Source organism: Chroicocephalus ridibundus, chromosome 1, assembly GCF_963924245.1.
Source record: "Chroicocephalus ridibundus chromosome 1, bChrRid1.1, whole genome shotgun sequence".
NCBI lineage: Eukaryota > Metazoa > Chordata > Aves > Charadriiformes > Laridae > Chroicocephalus > Chroicocephalus ridibundus.
In genome coordinates, this window is record NC_086284.1 from 5541526 (window position 1) to 5556353 (window position 14828).

Below are 14828 nucleotides of genomic sequence, written 5' to 3' on the forward strand. Positions count from 1 at the left end.
TGACAGAACTGCCATATGTCTCCACTTAGGGGGATTGGGCATGGGGGCCGTGGAGGGAATTGCTTTCCTGGGCAGGTTAATGTAACAAAAAGTGAGCAGCTCTGCAGCCCTTAATCTCCCTAAAGCCCATAGTCTCAACTTTCCTATGCTTTACTCCGTGCTATGCTTCATTATGGAGTCTTTAAACACCTAAGCTAAAGATAGAGAAAGTAATTCAAAAAGAAAACACAACTTTGGCTCATTTAGTTGGATTTTTGGAGAAGAAGTAAGGTTCCTCTTGGGTTGAATTTATTAGATTTTTGTAATTTTGTTTATATAGTATTAAAAAGTCCAAGCACTATGGAGTAGACACCCAAAATTAATATCCAACTCTAGAATATTTAATAACTCAAGATAAATTAAGATATTTAGAGTTGTGAGTTTTAAATATTAGAACATTTTTGTTCTTTTTATTTTTCTTCCAAATAGGGAGCTCCTATTTCTAATTTAATAACAAGATCTGACAGTTCTGGTCTTATTTTTGATAATAATCTTACTTATTCACACTACTGCAGGAGCTATAGCTTCAAGAAGAGAACATAGATGAATGTTTGGAGTGTATAAAAATACTTACATTTAATGCCATTTAATACCTTTAATATTATTTTTTTTTTATCATCAAGAGATACCCAATATCAATTTTCTTTATTTTAAGTATGTCTGGAATATACTGCTCCTTGTAAACAAAACATATAGTTATTTAACATGCAGATTTTAGCTCAAGGATTTGAAGCAGGCTACTGGGCTGAGAGACTCCACATTTCCACTCATTTGCTCATAGAATTTTGTCGGGAATCACCAGATCCCTTTGAATAATCTCAGCTTTCCTTTGTATTGTGATTTTTCTTTTCCTTATTGAATTAATATTATATATACATTAACTGGTGGTGGAGGGAAGATATACTGTTTCAGTTCCTTCGCTGCTGTAAATCAGCATAGCGCCACTTACATCAGCAAAGCTACTATTTACCCCAGCTGAACATCTCCTCCCTCAGTTCTAATATTAACCCAGTTAAAAATAGGAGATTTATATTTAAACCTCTGCTTCCTGAAGTGACAGTAGGTGGGCCAACTTGTAACGTGATCAACATTTACAGCATTATCTCTACTGGAGTCCATTTATGTCAGCGCCTAACAATCAGAACATAATGGCTTTTTCGAGTTGCTATTGCTTTAATTTTTTACCAAAAAAAGCAAGAACATTAATTGGGAAAAAAAAAAAAAAAAAAAAAAGAGCCCTGATACAACATTCATGCGTGTGCATGAATAGCATATAACATGAAAGTGTTGTCATCCTGGTATGCAACCCATTCCCTGAAGCAGTACTTGTGGAAAGGGGTGGTGTGTTGTTGTTATATATGGGGAGCAGCAACTAGTGAGGTGAGGGGAACTGAGAGTCCTCTTGTCAGTAATGCATAACTTGTGATTTAGTGCCTGATTTAGTTTTATAATAAACTTAGAGACATTTGAGGTGCCCAGAGCCATTTGAGATGCCCAAACTGATTTAAGAGACTGGCAGAGAAGATGCAGGATCTGCAGGAAACCCACGTCTTCCTGGATGGCAGCTGAAGGGCAATCAGAATAACTAGGGCATCTCTAGTGTCACTGGGCAGTTTTGCGTGGACAGCTGAGCTGGGCTCTGTCTTACATCTGCAGTCCCAATTTTTCAAGTTATTTTTGATAAGACTAGGGGGTATGATAATCGTGACCTCTCAGAAGCTGTTGGCCTTTAGCAAGATCATATACTGGCTGATTTTCACTGCTGTGCCACATATTACACCTGTGAGTGTTGTCACTAAACTGAGTGACATTACCCAAACATCCTTCACAGTAAACTTACATATAGATTTAAGTGCCTACAAAATCAAACTTGTGTTAAAGTCTCCATTAAATATTGAGCTGATAAAAATATGCTCAGGACATAACCAAATAAAATTTAAAGTATCTGAACAATATGGACTGAGACAGTCGTTTTTTGATGTATGTTGAAATAATTGGACTTATCCAGGTTTCTGACAGACTTCTCTCTCCTCTAATTTCTTAAAAACAACCAATGTTTTAGTGATATCTTAAAATAAGCAAATAAGCCTTATTACCAGCATGAAGTATGAAGTTAAGGAAGAAAAGAAAAACAATTGTTGTTAGAAGGTTTGTACCATAGAAAGCATATTTTCTCTTTCTCCAGATTTAAATATGCGTGCATAATAACTTAAGTCCAATTTCATTCGACTCTGCTTGAAGCACCTCACATTTGCAGTACAGTTGCTCACTGCTCACTACTCAACCTTTGAGACCACATCTAAACTGTGAAACCACCCGTGGGCGGTGGCACACCCTTTTTACCTTGGGTAGGAAGAAGGCTGGAAGATGTCATCACTCTTTTCTGGCTGCCCAAGTTTTCTTCCTGTGGAAATCAAAGCATGGGAAGGCAGCTTGGGCATGACTGTCCCTTGTAGACATGAAGGAAGATATCCGTTTCTCCATATCAATACAGACATAAAGACAGATACCAGTTGCTATCTGATGAGATGGTAGCCTGGGGAGAACATGCTTCTGATGTAGGTACTTTAGTTAAGTGCTCACAGATAGGGGGAATCTGGGTCTTTGAACTTGTGAAGGATGCTACATGGACAATCTTGACCGCTGCTGTGCAAACAACCTTTACAAATCCATGCCAGTCTTTTCTGACACCAAACACCTGGCTCCTTTTCTGTAGTGAGAATGGCTGGACCATTGCAGTGGCGCACTGATTTTTGTGGATGGTGAACACAAAAAGGGGATTGAGAAGAGACCACCCGATTTATTCTGACACGAGTGCTTTCTATTCTTAGACAAATGAGGATCTGAAATATGTAAGTACACTCTCATTGGTTTTTTTTAGATTTATTTGTAAAAAAGAGAGAAAGAAATAAAACTCTTAATCTATCATTTTCTTTCGATCTGTGTTTGTACTTAAGTGGAGTTGATAAATCAAGCTATTTCTTGTGATATTTTAGAGCATCATTATTTGTCTCTTGATTCCATCCTTCTTTTTCTTTAAAGAAATGAAAAGAGCAAAACCCATGAAATTATATTTAGAGTGTCATTTTAAATTTATTGTCTAATAAATAGTGATCACTTGGAAAATCCATTTTTTCTGTATTGTTAACAAGAGATTTAACCAAAGTGATTGAATCAAGATGAGAAATGATCCCGGGTTCCTGAAGCTTGAACAAATGACATTGTCAATGCTAATATGCTGTTCTGGAAGTTCATTTGAAGTATAAGAAAGAACCTAAATATAATTTCATGACAGCTTGTATACTACTTAGCATAATTTATTCTTGACTACAGAGCTTCCGTTCTCTGTGTTTCACCAACATTTCCAACTCAACAAATACTCACCAACACTCACCTTTTTACTCTTCCACACTCCCAGTACAAGCAAAGATAACACTTATTTTTCCCCAACAAATATAAACTGGACATTGATTTCCGAATTGACAATTTTATCTTGCCTTCTACCAACCTGTTTGCTGAATGAGTGTAACGACCACTGATTTTACAATATTATGTGGATCTACTGCTTCTGACTCATCTAATGATGTTGCATAAGATGCCTTTTAGAACCGTTTCATCCCCCATAAAGCATTATTTGTGTTTAACAAATAATAAATAGAACTTGTCAGCCACAGAATACTGTATCTCAGTTTTCCAAATGAGTGCACATCCCAAAATATTTCAAAAAGGACAAAAGAAAATCAAAAGAAATTTGAAATGTTCTTAAAGTGCTACATATACCTAGGCTTTAACTAGCCATAGATAAAGACTTAGAAACACAATTAAGTTAATTTCCACAACTTCAAGTCAGGAATTCTATACTTCAAAGTACAGAAACAAATCAACAAGAGCTGTAATGGCCTGACTTGTAAGGGTGAGACTCAGTCCTACGATATTTCTTGGTTTGAAATCCAGCACAGGACAATGTCTTTAACAGATAGGGTTCAAAATATAGCTTTGTATTTCAAGGATGTACTGATTCTCCTTTGGTTTTAAACAATAAGCATATGCTTGTTTTCTTCCCTCGGTGCAGGTTATAATTATGTATTTCAGATTATAGTGTTTATATAGTAATAAGACTAGCCTGAATTCTTGCAGCTTTGGGCAAGTTCTTGAAAATACACATTGTAACAGTGACAGGCAGATTGTTTGTGATATGTCTTTATTAAAATAAATGTGTTTTAAGGAATGTTTAGATTTCTGACTCTAGCTGACTGATTTGGTAGAGATTGGTATAGCAATAATGTCATTATATCAAGCCTCTTTTCTTTTTATTTTGGGGATTCCCAGAGATATTTCAATAAAAGAAGCTGTAGGCTAGACATCTCCACTGTGTTAGAGGGAGAAAACAAGGTTTTTCAGGACAAATGAAAAATGTGGTGAGGCAATAGTGGAGCACTTGGATTTCCTTTCAGAAAAGAAAACAAATAAAAAGCTTCTGAGTGGTAAAGCGAAGCCGATGGACGTTTTCTTAGACATGCAGATATGCAAAGGACATTGATGATGCCACAAAATATCTGCATATCTCCAGATAGGAACTTTTATATCATAATTTGTTCATCAGCTATTAAAATATGTTATTCCTGGAAGGAAAAGCCCTCATAAGTATCAGGACTTCCTTAAAAAGAGGAACAAAAACTCAATTGCCACAAAATGTACGTTTTAAGAGACCTATCAACCTAACCTAGGCTTTTTTGACAGCTATGGAAACAAGCCAAGATTATATTAAAAATTGGTGTTATGCTGGGGATAACCATTCCCTGCCAGATGTATTGCATATACTGCAGTGTGCATGGATATTTATGGATATGTCTATACAACAGATCCAGTCAAGAAAAAAGAAAAAAAAAATTATGAGAAGGTGTGCTAATATCTGGTTGTCCATGGCTAAAACATACAGTGTTAATACATTGACCTAGCCAATGAAAACGAAGGACATAAATGAAGGGTTATTCCCATAGTGATTCAGCAGTTCAAAGACGTTAATCAGTACTGCATATCTGCTGGAAAAGGGTGAATGGAGGATCCATTCATCTTAGTTCCCCGTGGTTATTATCTGATAGTAAATCGCATCCACCACTACTTGTATGGGGAACCCTGAGAACTGGGGGGAATTTGAGTTATCTGAACTGTGCATCTCCCCACGTGTCACCAGGATGGGGATTTGCATTTGAAATAAGAATTGGTTTATAACCTTGCGGAAATGCACAAGAGTCATAAAGGGATCTTATCAGTACGTCTGGCCAGTTTTGAGTTCCTGCAGAAATGTTACCATATAAGAATCTCCTCTGAGGTACTCAGATGTCAGTGCGCTTAGCCTGGTAGACAGACCTCTGTATTGGGGAAGCAAGGTCAATGCTCCTGGGACAGTAGGAGACATAAAGATTCAATAATAATATCATATTATTCTATCAAATGATGCCTGCAGAACACTTTAAAATCATTATGTGAAGGAAAAAGAATACTATATAGAGAGAGGGGTAAAGGCTGACTTTTCTACAGTGCATTTAATTAACAGAATTCCACAGAAGCCTGGCCTTTGGAAGAAAAATAATCTTTGGTTGCACACTGGGCATGTTGAGCTTCCATAATAAACACACAGGGAACCCCTGTAAGGCATCAACTGAATCAAGGCTATTGTTTTGCTGGTGCTATGTCCTCAAAGACCCCGAGGTTGAAAGACCTTCTGTAAAAGTGAAATCTGTTTTGCTCACTACAAGTAGGGGGCTGATGGAGACAGCAGCAGTAAATGATAATTTTTATTAACGGTGTTTCTCAAGCTGTTGGAACTCTTGACGTAGCTGAGGAAACAGAATATGTCTAGATAGGAATATTTTCACCAAGGCAGTACAAGCGCTGTTCATTGGAAGTGTAGTGGTTCCTTTTGCTAAGAAGTGGTCAAATGAGCACTAGTTAGCACATTTTTTTATTAGTAACTACTTTTTCTTCTTCTGTAGGCAGTGCTTCAAGGTACCCAGACTGCAAAACTAATGCATCAGAAAATAGAGCCATTTGCTGCTCTGTGTCAGGGTTCACCCCTATTGTTATGGAAAAGGGACACAGGAGATGATCAGAAATGATCATCCGACTGTGCCCTTAGCTCACACATTGTATCCCACATGGTTCGTTCTCTCTATGATCACATTTCAGTTTTGGATCCTGGTCTGCATCAGAAAATTCAGGATGGTGGCATGACCTAATGTGGAGACTACAAGGCTGAGATGTGGATCTTACATCTACTCTGGATTTACAAGGGTTTGATAGATTGTACCAGTCTATCTTGCCCATTTATACAATTAAATTAATGAGATTAACTGATATTCATAAGGGACACTGAGATAAATAGAATAAAAATACTCCTTAGTAGTTGCAAGGTTTTCATTGTCTTTTTTTTTTTTTTTCCTTAATGGTACACTCTTTCCTGAAAATGGGCCCAGGATGTGAATAGGTGATATATTCAGACCCTTGCAGCCTCCACTATATAAATTGATTTCCAGCACCCTGTCCTTTAGTTGAAAATATTAAAGTACACTACCTGTTTCATTAGACACGGATCATTTCTCTAGTGCATGCTTGGCATTGCTGTGTGATAATTTATCAGAAGGATTTGGGAAAGGCATAGAATGCCACAAAACTGGCAAATAAAGCCAATTCTGTTTTTAGAGGTGGGACAAGGAAAAACATATTTTCTAATGTGCACGGTAACTCTTTTCCTCAGATATAAACCTGTCAGGATAACTACATTATGTGGAGTGAGGCATAGAGCTCTCCTAGAAACCAAAGATATCTTTAGAAATTGAGTATTTATAATGGAATTAACAAGATTGCCACTGTGGTAACTTCAGGTTCGAAGTCATTATCATTGCCGGTCTATGAAAGAATAAATTGCATAATAGGTGCGAAGTGGTTAAAAAATTAAAACTGCCAAAGAAATTATTTTTTAACTTTTTCCATATGAAGGTGATTAGGTGTTTGAGCAGATTGTCCAGGGAAGCTGAGTAATCTCCATCCTTGGTGACTTTCAAATAGTGGGAAGAGTTCTTGAACCACCTAATCTAACTGGACATGCTTTTGAGACGGAGGTTTGACTACAGATCTCCAGATGTCCTTGTCAAACTTGAATTCGTTTGTGATTCTAGCAAAGGAGACCATCAAAGAAGAAAGTTCAAAGAAAAATCTGGAAAGCGCATCTTTGTCATTATCCAAAGGCATCTCTATAGCTACAGATGTCTTCATGGGACAAGGAGTTTTTCTGTTTATCTGCTTCTCAGAGGGAAGGACAAGTCCACCTTCTCTGACAGCTCTTGGAAACGGTGTGAGGAGAGGTTGGCTGGATTTGCTGACACCCACATTTAACTTCAGCTAAACGTTAGCTGAAGTTTCCTTTCTCCATGTCATCACTTTTATAGTGAGGATTTAGCACTGCCTATTCTGCACTAGATATCCCATGCGAAGAAGTGGGATGGGATTCCAGGCTAGAGGCTTTTCCATCCTTGTAAGTTCCCTTCATATGTAATGCAATTGCAGTTGCTATATGTGAACAGTAAAGTGAACTGTTATCAGCCACTTCAGAATATCCTGGCTAAGGAGGAGGTTAATCCTTCTGGGTCCTCGGCTCAGGTTGCTCATAACAGCAATATGACGGACACCATAGCCAAATCCAGACTGCCTGAGGGGTGAAGATATGGGCCAAGTGGCTTGTCCCATTTTTCAATTTTCGTGCTCAAAGTTCGCTGTGATTTGCTTCAACGTGAAGCCAGACTGCCAGCCAACAGATAGACCATATGGACAACATTGACAAAGCTATTGGGATTCTCCCACCATCCACTCCCACCTTTCGCATCTCCACTCATTCCCATTACTTTATCCTTGCTTGCTTTTCCTACCTGTGGCATGAGGGGCGGAAGAAAATTTTTCTGCTTGTCTCCTTGTTTCTGTACTACAAGAAGGCAGGATTGCAGGTAGAAAATCAACAGCGTGTGCATCATAGCTGAGGTTTGAGAAGGTGGCTCCCTACTGTCCATTCTATGTGTCCTGTCCTCACAGGTAACTCTGCATTGAGCCGGAATAGTGATTTCAGGCTCTTTAACCCTCACAACAGTAGAATTCCTACATTGTATACATTGTATTTTATCCTCAGGTTTTGGTGAAGTTGGATCTAGGTAGACAGACTGGTCTCTTGGCCACTGCTCTGAAGAGAATTGTACACTGTGTCGTCCTAGATCTGTGCCATTTTTGGTGGCTCCAACTATTATGGCTGTGTGAGATCCTCCTTGAAAAGTTTTCTTCTGCCTCTCCAAATCCATGCCTGCCGCATGAGTCACAGGTCACCGTATTTTACTAAAATGCCCGCAAGCTTGGGGTGAAGGGTGTTTGTGGCAAAGGGATTGTCTGAGCCACAATCTCCTGCTGTGTCCACTGCCGTTGCACTTCGGTGGCCTTCAGCTGATAGGAAAGGTTTGAAGTTTCATGCCGTTAGAAATAGTTAAGTTTCCACAGGCCCACTGTGGAGCTTGCAAAACAGATTTTTAAGCAGTTTTCTGAGCACTCTTTTTCCCCACCTGTGTGGCTTAGATAGCATGATCCTCAGCATATCAGCAGATAAAGCAATTATGTATTTTAAGCTGTCCCTTAAAAATGCACCCAGCCCTATACAAATACCTTCACTCTTTGCATATAATAAGGATGCAAGACCTTTCCACGTGCCTCTTATCTTCCTATTGCAGATAGGGCAAGAGGGAAAGAGGCCTCCTGCCACGAGAAAGTGAACTCTGAATTTGGTACGTGATCTGCAGGGCAGAAACAGTTAATTCCTCTGAATGCATTCCTTTCAATAGAGATGGCTTTTGAAAACAGAATTTAATGAAATCCAGTGTCCTTTTCATAAAATATTTGGAGGAAGTCTTGTTCGATAGCACTTGCCAATCAATCTTTTGCTATTGTTACTTTTTTTTTTCCTTTTTCTCCCCCTTTTTTTTTTTTAATAGGCATCTGTCTGGAAGGACACAAACAAATCCCAAGCTGGTATCTTAACTAGGATATTGTGGAGCTGTTCTCCTTCAATCCTTGAATTTCTCTGCTGATAAAGATAAATAAATTGCAAAGTCTATATTAACAGGTGCAAGGGGCAAAAGAATAAGAAAAGCTTCAAAAAGCATATAAAAAAAATCCTTGATTCTATTGAGAGAAAGCTTTTTGAAATCATATTTACCCTATCACTAATAAGCTGTCAAAATATATGCAAGATTGTGCAAACCCTAAAATCCTCAGACAATTAATTTGCCTTTTCTCTGCTATAAGTCAAACTCAAAATAAGCAGATATTTAACCTTTGGGCATTTGATGATGTTCCCTTTCTGTTAAATAGTTATGGTGTTACTAGTGGTTTCCAAGGACTTAGTAGAAATGTTTTCGTTATGTGCTAATTACTTTTAAAAAAAAACAGGCTTAGAACATGCATAAAAGTCTGTAGCAATATTTCCTACTGACTTTGACATTCATTTCCAATTCACCGCATGGTGAAATACTGAACTATTTTACATTTGTTGGTGTTCTTGTAAACAAGTGTGCTGCATTTATGGTTTAATTATCTGGGATTCTTATACTTCGTCACACTCAGCTAACCCCACACTACTCCATACCCGGCTGTAGCTCCTATTTAAAACCGTTGGTACACAACTTACGCAGGAGTTCATAAAGGTTCAGCAGGTACATCAAGTACATCAGGCAGGCTGCTGTAACAATAGGTGAAATTGTGTGTATGTCCAAAGGATTGCTGAGCATCTTCTCTAGCAGAGTAATTATTATGCACAAGACGACAATTTTCTTACCAGCCTGTGCAACGGTATTTTTTTATGATGTCATTTTCTATCAATAGTCACGCAAGATAGAAGGACTCATTTTAAATTCAAACATTGCTGCCTGCCGGATTAATAAACCGTATTTATGAAATAATAATAACAACTCCCTGAATGTTTTTTTTTAACTCAGGAGATTGAACACTGATATCGAACAGGTGTCTTTCTTGAGGATCTGTCTAGTGATACATGGCGCGCTGTTTGCTGTGATATTGATGTACAGGGAGCCAGACTGAAGGATGGGGTCGGCACACGTAAAGCCTGCATGTTTCTCCTGCAATGTAAAGCTGCGTATCGCAGCACGGACAGATGTCTTGCTGACAGGTTCTTAGGTTCTTAGATCCATGTTTTCTTTTCTGTTTGTTAGTGAATTGAGATGTGAATGAGTGTGAAGTTTTCAGGTGTTTAAAAGGTCTTTAGGAGCTCACGCAGACACACACAAGCGCACAAAAATCAGGAACATGGAAAAGCTTAAAAACTCATCAATTTAAGCATAAGCAGGGATGGATAACTAGGCGTCATCGGGCTCTAGTTTACTCACGAGGGTCAAGACAGTAGAAATTTCTGCAGGAAAAAAGCCTGTTAAATCAAAGTTTGTGACAAAATATTAAGAAAAACATATTTGGTTTCAGAGTGAAAACTAGAACACCTTTTTTTTCTACTTGCTCACATGTTCAACTTCTCAATACCAACATGGAATGGAGACTAGTGTGCTCATGGTGGCACTAAAAATTTCTGCTGATTTTTAGACTTTGTTGGAAAATAGACTATTCCTTTGAGGTTTAAGCAGGAAAACTTCTAGGTGTGACCAAGGTTAGTGCATCTTGACTGAGGGCTCCTCTGCACTTCAAAGGTGTGATGCTTTTGTTGTACCCCGTAGTTGTCAACACATGTCTCTTCCTAGTCAGAATAATGATCTACTGGCATAAAATGCCTTATGCCACTGCTATTGTTCTTCCCCTGTTGCAAACGGAGTAAGGTGCAGTGTTGTGACACTTTTAAATGGGTTTAATTGAAAACTGGGGATAACTAACTGCCCTCAATATGGACCAAAGTACATAGGCAAAGAAATGTGGTCTTGAATTGTAAAAGCCTGAAATGATGGTTCTACATGATGCAGGAAAGCAATGATGGGAGTACACAGCCCTATCATCTCACCAGGGAGCTTCAGCTCCGCATCCATTTTATAATAATTTAAAACCACAGCTGTCTAATTGTTTTAGGAAAAAAAAAAAAAAAAACACCACAAGAAAAGTGCTAGGTCTTTCAGGATTCAGGATGAATATTTGCACTGCAGTGGAATACCATTGTCTCCAGAGGTCTCCTAGCAGACCCCCCGAGAGACTAAGATGCTTTTAGCAAGGCAACATATCTTTCATCATGGAAATACATATAGCCACATGTCTTTTCTGCCGTTGTTAAGGAAAGCGCTACATAACTTTGTCTAAAGGACAAAGTGTCCTTGGGATTTGATTGATTGTAAACCATCACAAATCTGAATCTGAATTAGTATTTAATTGCATCAAACCAGTGCCTGGCAAGGCCTATCAACAGGTTTGTTTTTATTTTGTCAAGCTTCATACGTTTGTGCTGCTGAAAGGCAGGGAACAAAGTGAAAGGCACCAGATCCCCAGCACTGCTGGCCACCAGAAAATGAAGAAGGGAGACCTGAGATAGCCAAATGTATAAAATAAAAGATGAAAATATACATTTGAGCAGGAGGAACAGCAGAGAAAATAAGGCTAGAAGAGAAGGCAGTGAGCCAACAAAAAGGAAGGAAACAGCCAGGAGAGCAAGACCAGCGCTGAAATGAGGGAGATCGTAAGGAGAAGATAGGTACCAGGAGACCTTGGCTGTAAGAGCCAAAGGAAAAGAGCAGCTGAATTTATTCCCACATTCTACAGCTGCTTTTTAATTAATATACACATGGATTATGCCAAAATAAAGCAATGGAACACCTACTTCCACCTTCTGTGTAACAGGATCTCGTTGGTTAAACCCGTGTTAAGCCTGGCAGTTCACGTTGCTGACCTTTCTCCCAGCCACTGCCTAATCCCTGCTCTTTGGAGCCAATATCTTGCTCCTTTGGTTGCCCACGGCCCTTCCTTTAGGAAGGTGTGGAACCAGTACAGCAGCACTGGTGGTTTCTATTACTGCCTCTTCATTCTCAAATAGCTGGACACGAGCCGTCAATGTGCGCTGGCAGCCCAGGAACCCCCCCGCAGCCTGGGCTGCATCCCCAGCAGCGTGGGCAGCAGGGCGAGGGGGGGGATTCTGCCCCTCTGCTCCGCTCGGGGGAGACCCCCCTGCAGTGCTGCCTCCAGCTCTGGGGCCTCAGCACAGGAGAGACACGGAGCTGCTGGAGCGGGGCCAGAGGAGGCCCCGGAGATGCTGGGAGGGCTGGAGCCCCTCTGCTGTGGGGACAGGCTGAGAGAGCTGGGGGGGTTCAGCCTGGAGAAGAGAAGGCTCCGGGGAGACCTTATAGCAGGCTTTCAGTACCTAAAGGGGCCTACAGGAAAGATGGGGACAAACTTTTTAGCAGGGTCTGTTGCTATAGGACAAAGCGTAATGGCTTTAAACTAAAAGAGGGTCAATTCAAACTAGATAGAAGGAAGAAATCTTTTATGCTGAGGGTGGTGAGACACTGGCCCAGGTTACCCGGAGAGGTGGTCGATGCCCCATCCCTGGAGACATCCCAGGCCAGGTTGGATGGGGCTGTGAGCAACCTGATCTAGTTGAAGATGTCCCTGCTTATGGCAGGCAGGGGGGTTGGACTAGATGACCTTTAAAGGTCCTTCCCAACCCAAGCCATTCTGTGATTCTATGATTCTGTAAGTAAGAGCAATTTTATCGGTCTTCTCCAACTTTCTGTTTTACATGTGTACTAAAATGAGCAACAGGCCAGTACAAGAAGAGAATATTGACAAATCAGGTGCTGCTCCGTCAGAGAGCAGAACCAAGCCAACCCTTTACTTGATCTCATTATTTCAATCACGCCTTCATTTCACACTAACAAATCAATTCTCAAAGGTGAACTGGCCTGGACAATCATGAAAATCAGGGTGGTTTGGATTGTTTTTCAGTGGAAAAGCTTAGGTACAATCAGATTTGCTCTAAAGTTTTGGTAGATCTATGAATATAATCTCATGTTAATTCTGTCCAACATTTCTTAAAAAGTTGTTGTAGTTTAGTTTTTTCCTTTGTTGTCATGAAACATTTATCCTCGAACCTGATCATTAAAGAATTTTGAATCATTGCATTCATGTGGGTTAGGCCACAGGGCATATCTCCGCAAGAGCACTTCACTTTTCCTGCGTCTGTAAAACCCTTGGTGACAAAACAAGGAGCAAGATTTTTGCTGGATGGATTGCAGAGAAGGAATTTAGCTTTAAAAAGGCAAATAAAATTAAACTTACAGCTCTGGGAAGAATGCCAATCTTTAGTATTAATAATAATTCCATTGTTTTTAATTCACTTATAATTACATAAGTTGATTTTTCTTTATTGCTGTTAATTAACAAATATTTAATTGATTTAGCAATTCACTAATGTTCTTGATGACAAAATATTTAAAAGAATATGCAGTGTAGAGAATGGCTTTAAAGGATTTCAAAGGGTTTTTTTCACACTGTAGTTACTGAATGCCAACCAGCACTTATGATCTACAAAGCCTCCTTGTTTTTAGAGAAGCTATGTCTTGAAAAATAACTAAAGGTTAATTATTGTGTATATCCCAACTATAGTAAGTCATGAGCAATATATTAAATTAAAAAGCCTATATAAAAATACCCACAACTGCAAGTGACCCAGACAATTAGATCAGCAACCTAATCTAATGGTTTCATAATTTCAAAGATTTTTGAGGTCAGAGAAACCATTAGCTCTTCCACCTTGACCTCCCATTTAATGGGGGTGATGGAATTTCATTCATTCCCGGTTGGAACTTGGCAACTTCTGTGCAGACAACTCTTATCTTCCAGAGGCGCACTCAGCACACTCAGAGATAGAGATCCCACCACACCTATCGCAACTGTGCTTAAGTGGTTAAGTGCATTCACTGTTAAGCATCTATACCTTTTTTCTGGTGTGAATTTGTTTAGCTTTACCTTTCGATCCTTGGTTTGTGCCTTTCAACACTAAATAGAACATGCTCCGGTGTTTGTCTCCTCCTCTTGGATTTATTTGTGCACCCAAATAAATTTTTCTCTTCGCTGTCTTTCCCAGTGCTTTTACTTTTCTTTGCATTTCATTTACCTGGGACAGGAGAAGTTAATTGATCAATTCCTCTATTGATTTCAGTCTGCTTCTCATTTTCTGAGGACTTTATTTTTTCTTAACATTTTTGTTTTTTCTAACATGGGAAAACCATTTCAGTTTCTCCCAGCACCGCTCTTTTCTTTACTAACAGCTGTGATTTAATTATGAACTCCTGGACAATATCTCTATAAAGTTACAATGAAACCCTTCATTGTGACACAGTCACAAACAAAAGCCTGTCATTTAAAAAAAAATATATTTATGGGTCACCTGCCTTGCTCCTACAACTGCTGATAACAAGCAGATGGGAAGGAGCTTACTTCAGCCAACTTTTACCTTCAGCCCAAGTGTTTCCCATTATTGTCTAGCTACTGATCCTATGTGAAAAGAATTCTTTTCTGGTATTTCTGTGTTAGAACCACAAGAGCCATGATTTAATAGACGTGCTTATAGCACATTATACGTTACAGGCGTCTTTTCAAAGATTTCAAAGCCACATCTTGACAGTTTCATTTTTTTAAGAGATGCCTTTAATAACCATTTCTTGCTGACTTAAGAAATGAGGGGGGAAAGTGTAACTTCAAAGTGTTGGCAAAATAATATGAATTATCCAAATGTACTTGTAAAGTTGCTTCCA

General features: G+C 39.1%; 1 protein-coding gene across 7 annotated transcripts in view; it reads left to right on the forward strand.

Moving 5' to 3' along the window:
- The window catches only part of TENM4 (teneurin transmembrane protein 4), a 1293844-nt gene that overhangs the window by 763001 nt on the left and 516015 nt on the right, over positions 1–14828 (forward strand). For all 7 annotated transcript variants that reach the window (XM_063326345.1, XM_063326336.1, XM_063326383.1 and 4 more), the window contains one exon: positions 2756–2891. The gene's annotated coding sequence lies outside the window, so the exon portion shown is untranslated. The remainder of the gene's footprint in view (positions 1–2755; positions 2892–14828) is intronic.